Here is a 17997-nt window from a genome sequence, read left to right on the forward strand (position 1 = left end):
AGTGCTCTTTGACACGTGCAGTAGGTACAGTACTTTTAAAAGAGAATAGTTGTTTTCATAAATTCCTAAATTTGGAAATTTTAACACGTGCCATGAATATCTGTAAAATTCGGTTTACTCCTTGCAGATAATTGTTGAAGCAGTTTCTGTAGTGTAGCGGTTATCACGTTCGCTTAACACGCGAAAGGTCCTCGGTTCGAAACCGGGCGGAAACAGAGCTCTTTGACAAGTGCAGTAGGTACTGTACTTTCAACAAAGAATTGTTATTTTCATGAATTCTGTATTTTAGGAAATTTTAACACGTGCCATGAATATCTGTAAAATTCCGTTTACTCCTTGCAGATAATTGTTGAAGCAGTTTCTGTAGTGTAGTGGTTATCACGTTCGCTTTACACGTGAAAGGTCCTCAGTTTGAAACCGGGTGGAAACAGTGCTCTTTGACATGTGCAGTAGGTACTGTACTATTAACAGAGAATAGTTATTTTCATAAATGCCTAATTTTGGAAATTTGAACACGTGCCATGAATATCTGTAAAATTCGGTTTACTCCTCGCAGCTAAATGTAGCAGCAGTTTCTGTAGTGTAATGGTTATCACGTTTGTCCACACGCGAAAGGTCCCTGGTTCGAAACCAGGCGGAATCAACGCTCATCGACACATTCAAGAAGTACCATAGTGTTAACAAAGAATTTCATTATTCTCTTATTTTGGAAATTCGAATACGTGCCATGAATATTTTTTAAATTCGGTTTACTCCTTGCAGCTAATTGTAGCAGTAGTTTCTGTGGTGTAGTGGTTATCACGTTCGCTTCACACGCGAAAGGTCCCTGGTTCGAAACCGGGCGGAAACAACGCTCATTGACACATTCTGCACTACCATAGTGGTAACAGAAAATTTCATGAATTCTTTATTTTGGAAATTCGAATACGTGCCATGAATATTTTTAAAATTCGGTTTACTCCTTGCAGAAAAATCAAGCAGCAGTTTCTGTAGTGTAGTGGTTATCATGTTAGCTTTACACGTGAAAGGTCCTCAGTTTGAAACCGGGAGGAAACAGTGCTCTTTGACATGTGCAGTAGGTACAATACTATTAACAGAGAATAGTTATTTTCATAAATGCCTTATTTTGGAAATTCGAATACGTGCCATGAATATCTGTAAAATTCGGTTCACTTCTTGCAGGAAAAACAAGCAGCAGTTTCTGTAGTGTAGTGGTTATCACGTTCGCTTTACACGCGAAAGGTCCTCGGTTCGAAACCGGGCGAAAACAGTGGTGTTTGACATGTGCAGTAGGGACAGTACTTTTAAAAGAGAATAGTTATTTTCATAAATTCCTAATTTTGGAAATTTGATCACGTGCCATGAATATCAGTAAAATTCGTTTTACTCCTTGCAGGTAAGTGTTACAGCAGTTTCTGTAGTGTAGTGGTTATCACGTTCGCTTCACACGCGAAAGGTCCCTGGTTCGAAACCAGGCGGAAACAACGAGACGCCGTTTTAGTCTCTGCTGCTGACAAGGTGGAACAGCAGCACATGATGGGTGAAAGACATACACAGGTAGAGATGGTGCAAGGTGCTTCTCAGGTGCCTGAGCCAGCTTTAAGCCTGTGTAAAAATTACACCAAAGAGTGGGCTGGGTCCACTGAAGTCACCGGCACTGTTAAAGCGCACTTTTCAAAAGGCTTCCCCGCCGATCCCCCCAAAAATCCAAATAAAGAGACGGATGATGAAATAGATAGTGAGGATCTTCAGTTGTTTGTAAAAAATAAGAGGTCATTGTCGAAAACCAGGGAGATGATGGGTTTTGGAAAAAAGAAAAAGTAGGATTTTTAAGGACTTGTTTGGCTCTGATTATACTTCTGCACACATTCATAATGATTACAGTCGCATCCCTAAATGGTAACAGTTTGAGAAACATGAGCAAATTTGAGCAGGTATTAGTGTCTGTTAAGGCAGACATGTTGTGTTTTCAAGAGACCAATTGGACAGACTCCAAAATGCAGGAGATTAAGAGTAAATGGTCAGATTTAATTTTTTGTAGTCATGGAGGGGATAAAACATGTGGTGTGGCTATTTTGATAAAAAATGATGTGGTGCAAAATGTAAAAGAAATATATGCTGACAATGATGGCAGACTTATTGTAATTGAATTTGAAGTTCAAAATGTAGTTTTTCGTTTAATTAATGTTTATGCTTCAAACATTGAATCTGAAAGGAGAGAAATGTTTCACAAATTAAAAACACTGTGCTCAGAAAACTGTATACTGATAGGAGATTTTAATGTGAGGTGTAGTAGAATGGATGCCTCTAGTTGTGCTAAATTCAGATATGACTCTTCTAGAAATGCATTATGGAAACTTATGAATGAGGAGAATCTAGTAGATATATGGAGGGCTGAAAATCCAAACAGAAGAGTATTCTCTAGAAGGCAGGTGGTTCTAAAGGAATTAAAACAAAGCAGAATTGATTTATGTCTAGCAAAACAAGAATTGGTGCAGAATGTTAAGAAGGTGTCATATACCTTTACAGCATATAGTGATCATGCAGTAATGTCATTTCAAATGGGTTTTGGTGTGGAGAGGAGAGGGGGAGGTGTCTGGTGTTTAAATGCCAGTCTGTTAAAGGAGGAAGGATATAGAAATGAAATTGTTGAATGTATTAATGATGAAATGTCTAATGTACTGTTAAAAGAGAATGTGTGTTTATGGTGGGAGGAAGTGAAAGTAAAAGTAAAAAATAGGAGTATTAGGTACGCAAAAAATCATAACCGTTTAGATAAGCAGAAAGAAATAATGCTTAGGAATAGGATGTTGCATGAACTTGAAAAGGCTGATACGGATCCAGACTATGATGTTGTGAATTATTTGAAAATCCATGCAGAGCTGGGTCGTTATGAAAAAAATAAATGTTTGGGTGCTATTGTTAGGAGCAGGGCACAGTACGCTTTGGAGGGAGAGAAATGTACATCCTTTTTTTTGGGTCTGGAAAAAAGAAAACAAACTAAGAGTTACATTGTAGAGTTGGAAGATGAAAGAGGTGTAAAGGTAAACGATTTTGTTGGGATCTTAGAGACAGTTGAAACCTTTTACAGAAATCTTTACAAAAAGAATGATGTAGATAAAGTGTGTGTTGTAAAAGTGTTGGATACAATTAGTGCCAAAGTATCGCAGGCAGATAGAATGATGTGTGATGAAGAGATTTCGATTATGGAAATCAAGGAAGCAATTGTTAGCACGCAAGGTAATAAAAGTCCGGGTTTGGATGGTTTAACAAATGAGTTCTATAAAGTCTTTGTAGATATTTTGGCACCCATTTTAGTGAGGGTGTTTCATTATATGGAAGAGAATAAGGAAATCCCTGAGTCTATGTCAACTGGAATGTTAACGATCTTATTCAAAAATAGGGGCAGTAGATTAAAGTTAGAAAATTATAGGCCTATTAGCCTTCTAAATTCGGATTATAAGATACTGACTAAAGTGTTAGCGAATAGGATGAAAAAGGTGATTGGGAGTATTATTGAATCAACACAAGCCTACGGCATACCTGGAAGAGATATTGCAGATGTAATTTGTACAATTAGGGATGTTGTTAATCAAATGAAAAATGAAGGTGGTATAGTTTTAAGTTTGGACTTTAACAAAGCTTTCGATAGAGTGGAGCACAGCTTTTTATTACAGACTTTGGAGAGGTTTGGGTTTGGGCCAAAGTTTGTATCTTGGATCAACCTGTTGTATAGTGGGGCTAAAAGTTGTGTTAAATGTAACGGAGTGTTAACAGATACTTTCCCTGTGGAGAGGTCAGTAAGGCAGGGCTGTCCTTTGTCAGCTCTGCTGTACAGTGTTTCTACAGAACCGTTAGCTACATTGATAAATAGTAATAAAGAAGTAAGGGGTGTTGGAATCCCAGGTGGTGGTGTCAGTGTTGTACATCAGTACGCTGATGACACTACTTGTACTGTGAAGGATATAGAAAGTATTGGAAGCATTATGGGGATCATAGATATATATGGCAAGGCATCGGGTGCTAAAGTTAATATAGAGAAGACTGAAATAATGTTTGTTGGGGATATCAATGTAAACGGGTGTGAGATTCCATTCAAGAGCGCAAAGGATTTTATTAAAGTGCTGGGAGTAAACATTGGTGTAAAGGAGAAAGAGGCAAAAGATATAACTTGGACTGGGATCCTTAATAAAGTCAAGCTAACGTTGAATTTCTGGAAAAATAGAAAACTAAAGTTACAAGGGAAAGTAATTGTTGCAAATGCTTTGGTATTATCCAAATTTGTGTATGTTTTGGGAGTCCTGGACATGCCGGAGTGGGTCCTAAATGAATTGAATAATGTGGTGTCAAATTTTATATGGGATGGTAAAGGAGTGAGAATATCTCAGAAAACATTGATTGCTGACTATGTGGATGGAGGTTTAAAACTTGTAGATTTAGGTGTCAAAAGAAAAGCTATTAGGATAAAAACAGTAAAGAAATATTTGTATGACAGTGAAGATTATGGCTGGAAACACTTCTTTAGAGTCTACTTAGAGGAGAGTGGTGGTTGTGAGGATAATGGTTTATTGATGGGGCTTAAAAGGGCAATGTTTGAAAAGGTACCAGATTTTTATAAAGAGGTGCTAAATGCATGGGCAGAGTTGTTGCCTAATGTATATTATGAATGTGGACATATTGACCTGATTATGAATCAACCTATATTTCTGAATGAGAAAATCAAGAACAAAGAAAAAGTTTTGTATAATAAAGTATTTATGAGTGCAGGTCTACGGCAAATAAAAGATTATACATATGAGGTAATTCCAGGGTTTTTACCTGGGGAAGCTATTTTTGACATAATCAATGAATGGGATGAAGAGGTGGGAAGGGGAACAGTGAATAATATGTATGACAAGATAAAGAATAGTATACCAAGAGCATGGGTTGATTTAATAAATAGTGAAGTTGAAAGAGAAGATTTATTTGTATTTCCTAATTTGTTCATTGGTAGCAGTAAGAAGAAAGTACATTTATCTAGTATACCAGTGAAAAGATTGTATAGAATAATGGTAGGAAAAGTGTGTAGAAGGCCGGCTGCTGAGAAATTTTGGAAAGTAGTTTTTCCGGAATTGGATGAAAAAAAGATATGGGGAAATTTAAATGTAAAATATAATAGTAAGGAGTGTGAAAATAATGATTTCAAACTAAGACATAATAGAATATTTACAAAGGTGGTGCTAAAGAAAATTAATTGTGAGATAGAAAGGGAATGCGACGTATGTGGACGTTTCCCGGAAACTCTTATGCATTTGTTTATAGAATGTGAGGATTTAAAATATTTTTTTTGTAAAGTTAAGGAAATGTTATGTAGAAACTGGGGGGGAGATTTTGTGAAAAAGTATGCGTGGGAGGAACTTTTGTTATTTGGAGTGTCTGGTAAATGTGAGGGTGCTAATGTGTGTTTGTTGAATATGGTTTTGAGTTTTGTGAGGTATGCTATTTTTTGTAGGAGGAATTATGTTTCTTTTGACAGAAAGAGGGTTCAGGTGTGGAGTATCTTTATAGCACTGTTCAGTAAACACATAGATATGTTGTTTAATTATGGGATGGAACATTTTGATGAGTCTTTTGTTGAAGGGAGTGGGTTAATTTCACGAGAGGAGAGTGGAGGTATCACTTATAATTTTTGAAAGCACTGTTTTGATATTTTCTTTGTTGATAATTTGATAGGGGGTGAATTGTTCACCTGCCTCTGTTAGTCTAGTGTCTTCTGTATTGTTCTCTGTGGATTGTACTGTAAACAGTAGATTGTACTGTAAATATTGTAAACAAACATTTTTGATAATAAAAAAAAATCAAAAAAAAAATCACGTTCGCTTCACACGCGAAAGGTCCCTGGTTCGAAACCAGGTGGAAACAACGCTCATTGACTCATTCAAGAAGTACCATAGTGTTAACAAAGAATTTCATTCGTCCCTTATTTTGGAAATTCTAATACGTGCCATGAATATTTTTAAAATTCGGTTTACTCATTGCAGCTAATTGTAGCAGTAGTTTCTGTGGTGTAGTTGTAATCATGTTTGCTTCACACGCAAATGGTCCCTGGTTCGAAACCGGGCGGAAACAACGCTCATTGACACATTCTGAAGTACCATAGTGGTAACAGAGAATTTCATGAATTTTTTATTTTAGAAATTCGAATATGTGCCATGAATATCGGTAAAATTCGGTTTACTCCTTGCAGAAAAATCAAGCAGCAGTTTCTGTAGTGTAGTGGTTATCACGTTCGCTTTACACGTGAAAGGTTATATTTATATTTCCCTCAATAACTTTAAACATCAGCTGGAGGAAACACTGCTCTTTGACATGTGCAGTAGGTACTGTACTATTAACAGAGAATAGTTATTTTCATAAATGCCTAATTTTGGAAATTTGAACACTTGCCATGAATATCTGTAAAATTCGGTTTACTCCTTGCAGATAACTCTAGAAGCAGTTTCTGTAGTGTAGTGGTCATCACGTTGGTCTTGTAAACCGAAGATCATGGGTTCAAATCCCTTCTGTGCCTTTATGAAAGACATCTGATATCATGGACCTGTGCATTAATTGGAGGACTTTGCAGAAAATCAAGTTGTATCAATATTGCAACACAGCTATTATAGTAAGTGGATGAATCTCTATGGTAGAGCCAGTACTTTACATGAATGCGGTCCAACGTTAATCCCCAACTTCTCTGTTGAGTGTAATTAGTTGTTAAATTAGCTTTTGCACAACTCCCACTTTCCAGAATGTTGACATTCTAAGAAGGAAATAGATATGCTAAATCATCTGTTTCTGTAAACTGAAGCACATGGGTTCATCCTTGTTTGACGTTTATGGAAGATAGCTGATATTATGGAAATGTACTTTCATTAGAACAGTGTAAAGAAAAGGTAAATTGTATTGATATGACCACTGCGACCTGTATGCTCTAGTCGGCTGGCCCTCGCTACCTATTCGTCACCAGACCCACTGGCTCCAGGTCATCTATAAGTCTATGCTAGGTAAAGCTCCGCCTTATCTCAACTCACTGGTCACGATAAAAACACCCACCCGTAGCACTCGCTCCAGCAGATATATCTCACTGGTCATCCCCAAAGCCAACACCTCCTTTGGCTGCCTTTCCTTCCAGTTCTCTGCTGCCAATGACTGGAACGAATTGCAAAAATCGCTGAACCTGGACACTTATATTTCCCTCACTAACTTTAAACATCAGCTATCTGAGCAGCTAACCGATCGCTGCAGCTGTACATAGGCCATCTGTAAATAGCCCACCCAATCTACCTACCTCATCCCCATATTGTTTTTATTTACTTTCTGCTCTTTTGCACACCAGTATTTGTACTTGCACATCATCATCTGCTCATCTGTCACTCCAGTGTTAATTTGCTAAATTGTAATTACCTCACTACCATGTGCCTATTTATTACCTTACCTCCTCATGCCATTTGCACACACTGAATATAGACTTTCTTTTTTTCTATTGTGTTATTGACTGTACGCTTGTTTATTCCATTTGTAACTCTATGTTGTTGTTTGTGTCGCACTGCTTTGCTTTATCTTGGCCAGGTTGCAGTTCTCAATGAGAACTTGTTCTCCACCAGCTTACCTGGTTAAATAAAGGTGAAATAAAATAAAATAAGAAACATTTTTTATCTCTCCCAGAACGGGGATGTAGCTCAGTGGTAGAGCGCATGCTTCGCATGTATGAGGTCCTGGGTTCAATCCCCAGCATCTCCATTTAAAATTACTGCATTGACCCAACCAACTCCTACTTTACAGAATGTTGTAATTCTAAGCAGGAAACAGAGACGTGCTAAATAATTTGGTTTTGTAATCTGAAGAACATTCCTTCAATCCCTGTTCGTACAATTATAGAACAGAAGTGGCATGATTGCCATCTTTTATGGCGTCATTTTCAAAAACTGAAGTTTATGGGTTCGATCCCAGTCTGTACCTGGTTTAAGAATTGCTGCTATCATTTCCTTGTAGTTTCAATGGAGTGGTGTATATAAAAAGTACATTGTATTGATATTGCATTTTATCTGCAAATGAAATGGGATGGAAGCTCAGAGGGGGAGTGCATGCAAAATATGTATGAGGTCCTCGGTTCAATCCCAAGATTCTCCACTGAGTTTATTTGCGTGCCAAATTCACATTTACACAACTACTACTTTCCTGAATGTTGATATATAATTCAGAACGTAGAGTGGCATGGTGGCCAAGTGGTAAGGCGTTGGTCTTGTAAACCGAAGATCATGGGTTCAAATCCCTTCTGTGCCTTTATGAAAGACATCTGATATCATGGACCTGTGCATTAATTGGAGGACTTTGCAGAAAATCAAGTTGTATCAATATTGCAACACAGCTATTATAGTAAGGGGATGAATCTCTATGGTAGAGCCAGTACTTTACATGAATGCGGTCCAACGTTAATCCCCAACTTCTCTGTTGAGTGTAATTAGTTGTTAAATTAGCTTTTGCACAACTCCCACTTTCCAGAATGTTGACATTCTAAGAAGGAAATAGATATGCTAAATCATCTGTTTCTGTAAACTGAAGCACATGGGTTCAATCCTTGTTTGACGTTTATGGAAGATAGCTGATATTATGGAAATGTACTTTCATTAGAACAGTGTAAAGAAAAGGTAAGTTGTATTGATATGACCACTGCGACCTGTATGCTCTAGTCGGCTGGCCCTCGCTACCTATTCGTCACCAGACCCACTGGCTCCAGGTCATCTATAAGTCTATGCTAGGTAAAGCTCCGCCTTATCTCAACTCACTGGTCACGATAAAAACACCCACCCGTAGCACTCGCTCCAGCAGATATATCTCACTGGTCATCCCCAAAGCCAACACCTCCTTTGGCTGCCTTTCCTTCCAGTTCTCTGCTGCCAATGACTGGAACGAATTGCAAAAATCGCTGAACCTGGACACTTATATTTCCCTCACTAACTTTAAACATCAGCTATCTGAGCAGCTAACCGATCGCTGCAGCTGTACATAGGCCATCTGTAAATAGCCCACCCAATCTACCTACCTCATCCCCATATTGTTTTTATTTACTTTCTGCTCTTTTGCACACCAGTATTTGTACTTGCACATCATCATCTGCTCATCTATCACTCCAGTGTTAATTTGCTAAATTGTAATTACCTCACTACCATGGCCTATTTATTACCTTACCTCCTCATGCCATTTGCACACACTGTATATAGACTTTCTTTTTTTCTATTGTGTTATTGACTGTACGCTTGTTTATTCCATTTGTAACTCTATGTTGTTGTTTGTGTCGCACTGCTTTGCTTTATCTTGGCCAGGTTGCAGTTCTCAATGAGAACTTGTTCTCCACCAGCTTACCTGGTTAAATAAAGGTGAAATAAAATAAAATAAGAAACATTTTTCAACTCTCCCAGAACGGGGATGTAGCTCAGTGGTAGAGCGCATGCTTCGCATGTATGAGGTCCTGGGTTCAATCCCCAGCATCTCCATTTAAAATTACTGCATTGACCCAACTCCTACTTTACAGAATGTTGTAATTCTAAGCAGGAAACAGAGACGTGCTAAATAATTTGGTTTTGTAATCTGAAGAACATTCCTTCAATCCCTGTTCGTACAATTATAGAACAGAACTGGCATGATTGCCATCTTTTATGGCGTCATTTTCAAAAACTGAAGTTTATGGGTTCGATCCCAGTCTGTACCTGGTTTAAGAATTGCTGCTATCATTTCCTTGTAGTTTCAATGGAGTGGTGTATATAAAAAGTACATTGTATTGATATTGCATTTTATCTGCAAATGAAATGGGATGGAAGCTCAGAGGGGGAGTGCATGCAAAATATGGATGAGGTCCTCGGTTCAATCCCAAGATTCTCCACTGAGTTTATTTGTGTGCCAAATTCACATTTACACAACTACTACTTTCCTGAATGTTGATATATAATTCAGAATGTAGAGTGGCATGGTGGCCAAGTGGTAAGGTGTTGGTCTTGTAAACCGAAGATCATGGGTTCAAATCCCTTCTGTGCCTTTATGAAAGACATCTGATATCATGGACCTGTGCTTTAATTGGAGGACTTTGCAGAAAATCAAGTTGTATCAATATTGCAACACACCTATTATAGTAAGTGGATGAATCTCTATGGTAGAGCCAGTACTTTACATGAATGCGGTACAACGTTAATCCCCAACTTCTCTGTTGAGTGTAATTAGTTGTTAAATTAGCTTTTGCACAACTCCCACTTTCCAGAATGTTGACATTCTAAGAAGGAAATAGATATGCTAAATCATCTGTTTCTGTAAACTGAAGCACATGGGTTCAATCCTTGTTTGACGTTTATGGAAGATAGCTGATATTATAGAAATGTACTTTCATTAGAACAGTGTAAAGAAAAGGTAAATTGTATTGATATGACCACTGCGACCTGTATGCTCTAGTCGGCTGGCCCTCGCTACCTATTCGTCACCAGACCCACTGGCTCCAGGTCATCTATAAGTCTATGCTAGGTAAAGCTCCGCCTTATCTCAACTCACTGGTCACGATAAAAACACCCACCCGTAGCACTCGCTCCAGCAGATATATCTCACTGGTCATCCCCAAAGCCAACACCTCCTTTGGCTGCCTTTCCTTCCAGTTCTCTGCTGCCAATGACTGGAACGAATTGCAAAAATCGCTGAACCTGGACACTTATATTTCCCTCACTAACTTTAAACATCAGCTATCTGAGCAGCTAACCGATCGCTGCAGCTGTACATAGGCCATCTGTAAATAGCCCACCCAATCTACCTACCTCATCCCCATATTGTTTTTATTTACTTTCTGCTCTTTTTCACACCAGTATTTGTAATTGCACATCATCATCTGCTCATCTATCACTCCAGTGTTAATTTGCTAAATTGTAATTACCTCACTACCATGGCCTATTTATTACCTTACCTCCTCATGCCATTTGCACACACTGAATATAGACTTTCTTTTTTTCTATTGTGTTATTGACTGTACGCTTGTTTATTCCATTTGTAACTCTATGTTGTTGTTTGTGTCACAGTGCTTTGCTTTATCTTGGCCAGGTTGCAGTTCTCAATGAGAACTTGTTCTCCACTAGCTTACCTGGTGAAATAAAGGTGAAATAAAATAAAATAAGATACATTTTTAATCTTTCCCAGAACGGGGATGTAGCTCAATGGTAGAGCGCATGCTTCGCATGTATGAGGTCCTGGGTTCAATCCCCAGCATCTCCATTTAAAATTACTGCATTGACCCAACTCCTGTTTTACAGAATGTTGTAATTCTAAGCAGGAAACAGAGACGTGCTAAATAATTTGGTTTTGTAATCTGAAGAACATTCCTTCAATCCCTGTTCGTACAATTATAGAACAGAAGTTGCATGATTGCCATCTTTTATGGCGTCATTTTCAAAAACTGAAGTTTATGGGTTCGATCCCAGTCTGTACCTGGTTTAAGAATTGCTGCTATCATTTCCTTGTAGTTTCAATGGAGTGGTGTATATAAAAAGTACATTGTATTGATATTGCATTTTATCTGCAAATGAAATGGGATGGAAGCTCAGAGGGGGAGTGCATGCAAAATATGGATGAGGTCCTCGGTTCAATCCCAAGATTCTCCACTGAGTTTATTTGCGTGCCAAATTCACATTTACACAACTACTACTTTCCTGAATGTTGATATATAATTCAGAACGTAGAGTGGCATGGTGGCCAAGTGGTAAGGCGTTGGTCTTGTAAACTGAAGATCATGGGTTCAAATCCCTTCTGTGCCTTCATGAAAGACATCTGATATCATAGACCTGTGCTTTACTTGGAGGACTTTGCAGAAAATCAAGTTGTATCAATATTGCAACTCAGCTATTATAGTAAGGGGATGAATCTCTATGCCAGAGCCAGTACTTTACATGAATGCGGTCCAACGTTAATCCCCAACTTCTCTGTTGAGTGTAATTACTTGTTAAATTAGCTTTTGCACAACTCCCACTTTCCAAAATGTTGACATTCTAAGAAGGAAATAGATATGCTAAATCATCTGTTTCTGTAAACTGAAGCACATGGGTTCATCCTTGTTTGACGTTTATGGAAGATAGCTGATATTATGGAAATGTACTTTCATTAGAACAGTGTAAAGAAAAGGTAAATTGTATTGATATGACCACTGCGACCTGTATGCTCTAGTCGGCTGGCCCTCGCTACCTATTCGTCACCAGACCCACTGGCTCCAGGTCATCTATAAGTCTATGCTAGGTAAAGCTCCGCCTTATCTCAACTCACTGGTCACGATAAAAACACCCACCCGTAGCACTCGCTCCAGCAGATATATCTCACTGGTCATCCCCAAAGCCAACACCTCCTTTGGCTGCCTTTCCTTCCAGTTCTCTGCTGCCAATGACTGGAACGAATTGCAAAAATCGCTGAACCTGGACACTTATATTTCCCTCACTAACTTTAAACATCAGCTATCTGAGCAGCTAACCGATCGCTGCAGCTGTACATAGGCCATCTGTAAATAGCCCACCCAATCTACCTACCTCATCCCCATATTGTTTTTATTTACTTTCTGCTCTTTTGCACACCAGTATTTGTACTTGCACATCATCATCTGCTCATCTATCACTCCAGTGTTAATTTGCTAAATTGTAATTACTTCGCTACTATGGCCTATTTATTGCCTTACCTCCTCACGCCATTTGCACAAACATTGTATATAGACTTTCTTTTTTTCTATTGTGTTATTGACTGTACGCTTGTTTATTCCATTTGTAACTCTGTGTTGTTGTTTGTGTCGCACTGCTTTGCTTTATCTTGGCCAGGTCGCAGTTCTCAATGAGAACTTGTTCTCCACTAGTTTACCTGGTTAAATAAAGGTAAAATAAAATAAAATAAGAAACATTTATTCTCTCTCCCAGAACGGGGATGTAGCTCAGTGGTAGAGCGCATGCTTTGCATGTATGAGGTCCTGGGTTCAATCCCCAGCATCTCCATTTAAAATTATTGCATTGACCCAACTCCTACTTTACAGAATGTTGTAATTCTAAGCAGGAAACAGAGACGTGCTAAATAATTTGGTTTTGTAATCTGAAGAACATTCCTTCAATCCCTGTTCGTACAATTATAGAACAGAAGTGGCATGATTGCCATCTTTTATGGCGTCATTTTCAAAAACTGAAGTTTATGGGTTCGATCCCAGTCTGTACCTGGTTTAAGAATTGCTGCTATCATTTCCTTGTAGTTTCAATGGAGTGGTGTATATAAAAAGTACATTGTATTGATATTGCATTTTATCTGCAAATGAAATGGGATGGAAGCTCAGAGGGGGAGTGCATGCAAAATATGTATGAGCTCCTCGGTTCAATCCCAAGATTCTCCACTGAGTTTATTTGTGTGCCAAATTCACATTTACACAACTACTACTTTCCTGAATGTTGATATATAATTCAGAACGTAGAGTGGCATGGTGGCCAAGTGGTAAGGCGTTGGTCTTGTAAACCGAAGATCATGGGTTCAAATCCCTTCTGTGCCTTTATGAAAGACATCTGATATCATGGACCTGTGCATTAATTGGAGGACTTTGCAGAAAATCAAGTTGTATCAATATTGCAACACAGCAATTATAGTAAGTGGATGAATCTCTATGCTAGAGCCAGTATTTTACATGAATGCGGTCCAACGTTAATCCCCAACTTCTCTGTTGAGTGTAATTAGTTGTTAAATTAGCTTTTGCACAACTCCCACTTTCCAGAATGTTGACATTCTAAGAAGGAAATAGATATGCTAAATCATCTGTTTCTGTAAACTGAAGCACATGGGTTCAATCCTTGTTTGACGTTTATGGAAGATAGCTGATATTATGGAAATGTACTTTCATTAGAACAGTGTAAAGAAAAGGTAAATTGTATTGATATGACCACTGCGACCTGTATGCTCTAGTCGGCTGGCCCTCGCTACCTATTCGTCACCAGACCCACTGGCTCCAGGTCATCTATAAGTCTATGCTAGGTAAAGCTCCGCCTTATCTCAACTCACTGGTCATGATAAAAACACCCACCCGTAGCACTCGCTCCAGCAGATATATCTCACTGGTCATCCCCAAAGCCAACACCTCCTTTGGCTGCCTTTCCTTCCAGTTCTCTGCTGCCAATGACTGGAACGAATTGCAAAAATCGCTGAACCTGGACACTTATATTTCCCTCACTAACTTTAAACATCAGCTATCTGAGCAGCTAACCGATCGCTGCAGCTGTACATAGGCCATCTGTAAATAGCCCACCCAATCTACCTACCTCATCCCCATATTGTTTTTATTTACTTTCTGCTCTTTTGCACACCAGTATTTGTACTTGCACATCATCATCTGCTCATCTGTCACTCCAGTGTTAATTTGCTAAATTGTAATTACCTCACTACCATGGCCTATTTATTACCTTACCTCCTCATGCCATTTGCACACACTGAATATAGACTTTCTTTTTTTCTATTGTGTTATTGACTGTACGCTTGTTTATTCCATTTGTAACTCTATGTTGTTGTTTGTGTCGCACTGCTTTGCTTTATCTTGGCCAGGTTGCAGTTCTCAATGAGAACTTGTTCGCCACTAGCTTACCTGGTTAAATAAAGGTGAAATAAAATAAAATAAGAAACATTTTTAATCTTTCCCAGAACGGGGATGTAGCTCAGTGGTAGAGCGCGTGCTTTGCATGTGTGAGGTCCTGGGTTCAATCCCCAGCATCTCCATTTAAAATTATTGCATTGACCCAACTCCTACTTTACAGAATGTTGTAATTCTAAGCAGGAAACAGAGACGTGCTAAATAATTTGGTTTTGTAATCTGAAGAACATTCCTTCAATCCCTGTTCGTACAATTATAGAACAGAAGTGGCATGATTGCCATCTTTTATGGCGTCATTTTCAAAAACTGAAGTTTATGGGTTCGATCCCAGTCTGTACCTGGTTTAAGAATTGCTGCTATCATTTCCTTGTAGTTTCAATGGAGTGGTGTATATAAAAAGTACATTGTATTGATATTGCATTTTATCTGCAAATGAAATGGGATGGAAGCTCAGAGGGGGAGTGCATGCAAAATATGTATGAGCTCCTCGGTTCAATCCCAAGATTCTCCACTGAGTTTATTTGTGTGCCAAATTCACATTTACACAACTACTACTTTCCTGAATGTTGATATATAATTCAGAACGTAGAGTGGCATGGTGGCCAAGTGGTAAGGCGTTGGTCTTGTAAACCGAAGATCATGGGTTCAAATCCCTTCTGTGCCTTTATGAAAGACATCTGATATCATGGACCTGTGCATTAATTAGAGGACTTTGCAGAAAATCAAGTTGTATCAATATTGCAACACAGCTATTATAGTAAGTGGATGAATCTCTATGCTAGAGCCAGTATTTTACATGAATGCGGTCCAACGTTAATCCCCAACTTCTCTGTTGAGTGTAATTAGTTGTTAAATTAGCTTTTGCACAACTCCCACTTTCCAGAATGTTGACATTCTAAGAAGGAAATAGATATGCTAAATCATCTGTTTCTGTAAACTGAAGCACATGGGTTCAATCCTTGTTTGACGTTTATGGAAGATAGCTGATATTATGGAAATGTACTTTCATTAGAACAGTGTAAAGAAAAGGTAAATTGTATTGATATGACCGCTGCGACCTGTATGCTCTAGTCGGCTGGCCCTCGCTACCTATTCGTCACCAGACCCACTGGCTCCAGGTCATCTATAAGTCTATGCTAGGTAAAGCTCCGCCTTATCTCAACTCACTGGTCATGATAAAAACACCCACCCGTAGCACTCGCTCCAGCAGATATATCTCACTGGTCATCCCCAAAGCCAACACCTCCTTTGGCTGCCTTTCCTTCCAGTTCTCTGCTGCCAATGACTGGAACGAATTGCAAAAATCGCTGAACCTGGACACTTATATTTCCCTCACTAACTTTAAACATCAGCTATCTGAGCAGCTAACCGATCGCTGCAGCTGTACATAGGCCATCTGTAAATAGCCCACCCAATCTACCTACCTCATCCCCATATTGTTTTTATTTACTTTCTGCTCTTTTGCACACCAGTATTTGTACTTGCACATCATCATCTGCTCATCTATCACTCCAGTGTTAATTTGCTAAATTGTAATTACTTCGCTACTATGGCCTATTTATTGCCTTACCTCCTCACGCCATTTGCACAAACATTGTATATAGACTTTCTTTTTTTCTATTGTGTTATTGACTGTACGCTTGTTTATTCCATTTGTAACTCTGTGTTGTTGTTTGTGTCGCACTGCTTTGCTTTATCTTGGCCAGGTCGCAGTTCTCAATGAGAACTTGTTCTCCACTAGTTTACCTGGTTAAATAAAGGTAAAATAAAATAAAATAAGAAACATTTATTCTCTCTCCCAGAACGGGGATGTAGCTCAGTGGTAGAGCGCATGCTTTGCATGTATGAGGTCCTGGGTTCAATCCCCAGCATCTCCATTTAAAATTATTGCATTGACCCAACTCCTACTTTACAGAATGTTGTAATTCTAAGCAGGAAACAGAGACGTGCTAAATAATTTGGTTTTGTAATCTGAAGAACATTCCTTCAATCCCTGTTCGTACAATTATAGAACAGAAGTGGCATGATTGCCATCTTTTATGGCGTCATTTTCAAAAACTGAAGTTTATGGGTTCGATCCCAGTCTGTACCTGGTTTAAGAATTGCTGCTATCATTTCCTTGTAGTTTCAATGGAGTGGTGTATATAAAAAGTACATTGTATTGATATTGCATTTTATCTGCAAATGAAATGGGATGGAAGCTCAGAGGGGGAGTGCATGCAAAATATGTATGAGCTCCTCGGTTCAATCCCAAGATTCTCCACTGAGTTTATTTGTGTGCCAAATTCACATTTACACAACTACTACTTTCCTGAATGTTGATATATAATTCAGAACGTAGAGTGGCATGGTGGCCAAGTGGTAAGGCGTTGGTCTTGTAAACCGAAGATCATGGGTTCAAATCCCTTCTGTGCCTTTATGAAAGACATCTGATATCATGGACCTGTGCATTAATTGGAGGACTTTGCAGAAAATCAAGTTGTATCAATATTGCAACACAGCTATTATAGTAAGTGGATGAATCTCTATGCTAGAGCCAGTATTTTACATGAATGCGGTCCAACGTTAATCCCCAACTTCTCTGTTGAGTGTAATTAGTTGTTAAATTAGCTTTTGCACAACTCCCACTTTCCAGAATGTTGACATTCTAAGAAGGAAATAGATATGCTAAATCATCTGTTTCTGTAAACTGAAGCACATGGGTTCAATCCTTGTTTGACGTTTATGGAAGATAGCTGATATTATGGAAATGTACTTTCATTAGAACAGTGTAAAGAAAAGGTAAATTGTATTGATATGACCACTGCGACCTGTATGCTCTAGTCGGCTGGCCCTCGCTACCTATTCGTCACCAGACCCACTGGCTCCAGGTCATCTATAAGTCTATGCTAGGTAAAGCTCCGCCTTATCTCAACTCACTGGTCACGATAAAAACACCCACCCGTAGCACTCGCTCCAGCAGATATATCTCACTGGTCATCCCCAAAGCCAACACCTCCTTTGGCTGCCTTTCCTTCCAGTTCTCTGCTGCCAATGACTGGAACGAATTGCAAAAATCGCTGAACCTGGACACTTATATTTCCCTCACTAACTTTAAACATCAGCTATCTGAGCAGCTAACCGATCGCTGCAGCTGTAATATAGGCCATCTGTAAATAGCCCACCCAATCTACCTACCTCATCCCCATATTGTTTTTATTTACTTTCTGCTCTTTTGCACACCAGTATTTGTACTTGCACATCATCATCTGCTCATCTATCACTCCAGTGTTAATTTGCTAAATTGTAATTACCTCACTACCATGGCCTATTTATTACCTTACCACCTCATGCCATTTGCACACACTGAATATAGA

At 38.8% G+C, this 17997-nt stretch overlaps 16 non-coding genes across 16 annotated transcripts; all 16 read left to right on the forward strand.

Moving 5' to 3' along the window:
* The first annotated feature begins 142 nt into the window (after positions 1–142).
* On the forward strand, positions 143–215 carry trnav-aac (transfer RNA valine (anticodon AAC)). Its single transcript has one exon. It is a non-coding gene; the product is annotated as a tRNA-Val (tRNA).
* A 562-nt stretch (positions 216–777) lies between these two features.
* On the forward strand, positions 778–850 carry trnav-cac (transfer RNA valine (anticodon CAC)). The gene has a single exon. It is a non-coding gene; the product is annotated as a tRNA-Val (tRNA).
* Positions 851–1197: 347 nt separating this feature from the next.
* trnav-uac (transfer RNA valine (anticodon UAC)) lies at positions 1198–1270 on the forward strand. Its single transcript has one exon. It is a non-coding gene; the product is annotated as a tRNA-Val (tRNA).
* A 141-nt stretch (positions 1271–1411) lies between these two features.
* trnav-cac (transfer RNA valine (anticodon CAC)) lies at positions 1412–1484 on the forward strand. The gene has a single exon. It is a non-coding gene; the product is annotated as a tRNA-Val (tRNA).
* A 6205-nt stretch (positions 1485–7689) lies between these two features.
* Positions 7690–7761, forward strand: trnaa-cgc (transfer RNA alanine (anticodon CGC)). The gene has a single exon. It is a non-coding gene; the product is annotated as a tRNA-Ala (tRNA).
* Positions 7762–8232: 471 nt separating this feature from the next.
* trnat-ugu (transfer RNA threonine (anticodon UGU)) lies at positions 8233–8304 on the forward strand. Its single transcript has one exon. It is a non-coding gene; the product is annotated as a tRNA-Thr (tRNA).
* Positions 8305–9443: 1139 nt separating this feature from the next.
* trnaa-cgc (transfer RNA alanine (anticodon CGC)) lies at positions 9444–9515 on the forward strand. Its single transcript has one exon. It is a non-coding gene; the product is annotated as a tRNA-Ala (tRNA).
* Positions 9516–9982: 467 nt separating this feature from the next.
* trnat-ugu (transfer RNA threonine (anticodon UGU)) lies at positions 9983–10054 on the forward strand. The gene has a single exon. It is a non-coding gene; the product is annotated as a tRNA-Thr (tRNA).
* Positions 10055–11193: 1139 nt separating this feature from the next.
* On the forward strand, positions 11194–11265 carry trnaa-cgc (transfer RNA alanine (anticodon CGC)). The gene has a single exon. It is a non-coding gene; the product is annotated as a tRNA-Ala (tRNA).
* A 467-nt stretch (positions 11266–11732) lies between these two features.
* On the forward strand, positions 11733–11804 carry trnat-ugu (transfer RNA threonine (anticodon UGU)). The gene has a single exon. It is a non-coding gene; the product is annotated as a tRNA-Thr (tRNA).
* A 1140-nt stretch (positions 11805–12944) lies between these two features.
* On the forward strand, positions 12945–13016 carry trnaa-ugc (transfer RNA alanine (anticodon UGC)). Its single transcript has one exon. It is a non-coding gene; the product is annotated as a tRNA-Ala (tRNA).
* A 467-nt stretch (positions 13017–13483) lies between these two features.
* trnat-ugu (transfer RNA threonine (anticodon UGU)) lies at positions 13484–13555 on the forward strand. The gene has a single exon. It is a non-coding gene; the product is annotated as a tRNA-Thr (tRNA).
* Positions 13556–14694: 1139 nt separating this feature from the next.
* On the forward strand, positions 14695–14766 carry trnaa-ugc (transfer RNA alanine (anticodon UGC)). Its single transcript has one exon. It is a non-coding gene; the product is annotated as a tRNA-Ala (tRNA).
* Positions 14767–15233: 467 nt separating this feature from the next.
* Positions 15234–15305, forward strand: trnat-ugu (transfer RNA threonine (anticodon UGU)). The gene has a single exon. It is a non-coding gene; the product is annotated as a tRNA-Thr (tRNA).
* A 1141-nt stretch (positions 15306–16446) lies between these two features.
* Positions 16447–16518, forward strand: trnaa-ugc (transfer RNA alanine (anticodon UGC)). Its single transcript has one exon. It is a non-coding gene; the product is annotated as a tRNA-Ala (tRNA).
* Positions 16519–16985: 467 nt separating this feature from the next.
* trnat-ugu (transfer RNA threonine (anticodon UGU)) lies at positions 16986–17057 on the forward strand. Its single transcript has one exon. It is a non-coding gene; the product is annotated as a tRNA-Thr (tRNA).
* The last annotated feature ends 940 nt before the right edge of the window (positions 17058–17997 follow it).

This window comes from Salmo salar, unplaced genomic scaffold, assembly GCF_965601325.2.
Source record: "Salmo salar unplaced genomic scaffold, fSalSal1 ptg000588l, whole genome shotgun sequence".
NCBI lineage: Eukaryota > Metazoa > Chordata > Actinopteri > Salmoniformes > Salmonidae > Salmo > Salmo salar.